The 2,562-nt window shown below is 44.7% G+C and overlaps 1 protein-coding gene across 1 annotated transcript in view; it reads right to left on the bottom strand.

Moving 5' to 3' along the window:
* TRIB2 (tribbles pseudokinase 2) overlaps positions 1–85 on the bottom strand; it is a 21,465-nt gene extending 21,380 nt beyond the window's left edge. Inside the window, exon 1 of the mRNA XM_027641087.1 lies at positions 35–85. The gene's annotated coding sequence lies outside the window, so the exon portion shown is untranslated. The remainder of the gene's footprint in view (positions 1–34) is intronic.
* Positions 86–2,562: the final 2,477 nt, after the last annotated feature.

Below are 2,562 nucleotides of genomic sequence, written 5' to 3'. Positions count from 1 at the left end.
GCCGGGTCAGGGCATTCGGTGTGTGTGTGCGTACCGGGGTGTGCGTGCTCACCAGCGCTATGATGCTGACTGCGGCTCCCCCGCTGACACAGCTCCGGCAGGTCCAGCCTCCTGAGGGATTGCTCTTGCGGTTGGGTCTGAGATGCTTTTGTTAATTTTAATGTAAAAAAAAAAAAATAGGAATAATGATAATAGTATAGTCGCCCCTAAAAGCAGAGTCCGCCGCGCCGCCGGGCTCGGGGCCGGTGCAGTGTCGCGTGTGCGGGCCGGCTTTTTTTTCTCAATGAAGCAATCGGTTTTTTCCGGCCAGCGCCGGTCCCCGCGTAGTTAGGGGAGCATAAGGGGTTGTTTCCCGGTGCTGTCGGGTGGGAGGAGTTCTCCCGGCTCCAGACTTGTCTTAATCCGTCCCAAACTTAAAAGGGGAGGTGGGACGAGGTGATGGAGGGACGAGTGGGAGACAAGGGGAAAACGTAAACCTTTTCACAGAAAAAGCCATGAATGAGGTCTGTTTGTCTCCGCCCAGCACCACTGCAGGCTGCCGTGTTGTTTTTTTTTTTTTTACTCTGTCTCCTTTTGTTTAAATAACAGGAGTTTGGATATATATTAAAGTTTGAGGAGCGGCTCCCTGAACTCCTAACGAGCCTGACATTTAGTCCCTAGTTTTTGTATGGGTGTTGGTGATTAATTCCTTTAAAACAACAACCGAAAAATAAAACCAAAAAACCCCAAACCCAAACCAAGCCAAATACACCTCTTCCCCCCACTAAAAACAGAGAGAAAAAAACCCCAAACAAACAAGACGGTAAGAAGAGAATAAGGCTGTGGGGAGAGCACAGCTCTGTCCTGCCTTTGCAGGGCAGTGTTGAGGGGACTGTTCATGTCTTGACGTCTCTTTTCCCACGTCTGCACAGGGGAAGATCAGAAATAGGAGAAGGGTTGTTTTGGGGTGAACACCCGCAGGTTTGGGTGATGCCTCTCTTCAAGGGATAGGAAAAAGTGAGCGTGGTAATAATGAAATAACCCTGATGGAGAAGGTTGTCCTGGAGGTGCTTGCTTTGGGACAGAGAGAAATTCCTCTGAACAGGGCTCCAAAGAGGCTGTAGGGATTTTTCGGTCCGGGGCTGGTGTTGGCAGAGGAGGCTTCAGAAGTGGCTATGGTGAGGGGTAGCTGTCTCTCCACAGCACTGCATCAACCTCATGTCTTGTCCTCCACACTAAGAGCTATACTTACCCTCTTATAAGTTATAAGATAAATATCACTAAGAAAGGGTTGTCATGATCTTCAGTTTGGCATGGAGAAGCTGAGCCTCTGACAACAGAGAAGATTTGACCTGGTGAATGTCACTTGAGTACTGAGGAAGAACATAGATCCAGTGATCTGAACAACCTGTAGGATGACCTGCAGACCCAGTATTTGCTATTTACTGTAAAATGAAAAGGTGTTTTCCTCCCTTTCCTCACTTATTCCCATCACCTCTGAATACTCTGTAAGTTTTCAATACCATTTTTAGAAACGGGATGAGCAGTTCTGGATACTGAATCATTGCAAATAAGGACAAACCATAAAGTTAAGCAATACATTCTCCAGTATCACATCCTGTGATCCAAATCAAACATTCTTTTCTTAGTAGATGGCTTTTTACACAATTTTCCCTTCCTCTCCTGCTGCATGCTCCTTCTGACTATGACAAAACATGAGAGACCCAGGCTCTTACATCAACCTTTGTTCTCTAGATGAATACTTTCTGTTTAACTTTCTTAATAACCAAGTATCAGCTGGAGCCAAAGTCCCTAGCACCTCTGGAAAGGCTACCCAGAGCATCCAAGCCCAAAAAGAGAAAGGAGTGAAAGGAGAAAGGGATGAAAAGTCTAGTTTGTCCTAAGGCTCTGGTTGGAAACTCCTGATTTTTTTCAGGATCATTTTTTTTTCAGAATCGTGATCCAAGTCTGAAGAAGTGATTCAGGGTAGAATGGGATACACTTGCCATAAATATTCAAGTTTGGAAGGAAGAGATTATGAATTTTGGGTTCTAGATTTAATTCTACCCCAAGAGGTATAGAAGGATACATGTAGTGCGGAATGACAGTCATCTATTCATGTGGTGAGTTTACTCTTTCAGAATGTGTTAATTATTTCACTCCTTTTTCTATTTCATCTTTCCCCAAACCTAACACTTTGTAAACTTTGCTTCTGCTCTCAGATATGTCGATGAAAATATTGCCATTTTAGTCCAAAGTTAAAGGAATAAGCTGTGAATGAGTAAACCACTTTATGTGCTTCATAGAGGCATTAGGTGTACATAATCCTCTGCCTGTTGTTTTAGTCTAAGTCTGTCTCATTCCGTTGAAGTTGTAGAGCTAGGTCAACATACAGTATGTGAGATGTGAGAAGGAATCAGGTCATAAAAGTCGGATCAAAATCTGAAGACTAAGTCAGCAGTGAAGTTATGCTTAACGCTTGCCAGTCTCCCGTAGCTGTGGTGCTTAACCAAATGAGATGTGTGACTTGAGACACATCAGCCACAACGTTGGGGCTAAAGGGATGCAGTTGGCTGGTCCAAG

This window comes from Corapipo altera, unplaced genomic scaffold, assembly GCF_003945725.1.
Source record: "Corapipo altera isolate COAL_440 unplaced genomic scaffold, ASM394572v1 46, whole genome shotgun sequence".
NCBI classification, from domain to species: Eukaryota; Metazoa; Chordata; class Aves; order Passeriformes; family Pipridae; genus Corapipo; species Corapipo altera.
This window is presented reverse-complemented; position numbering and strand designations above follow the sequence as displayed.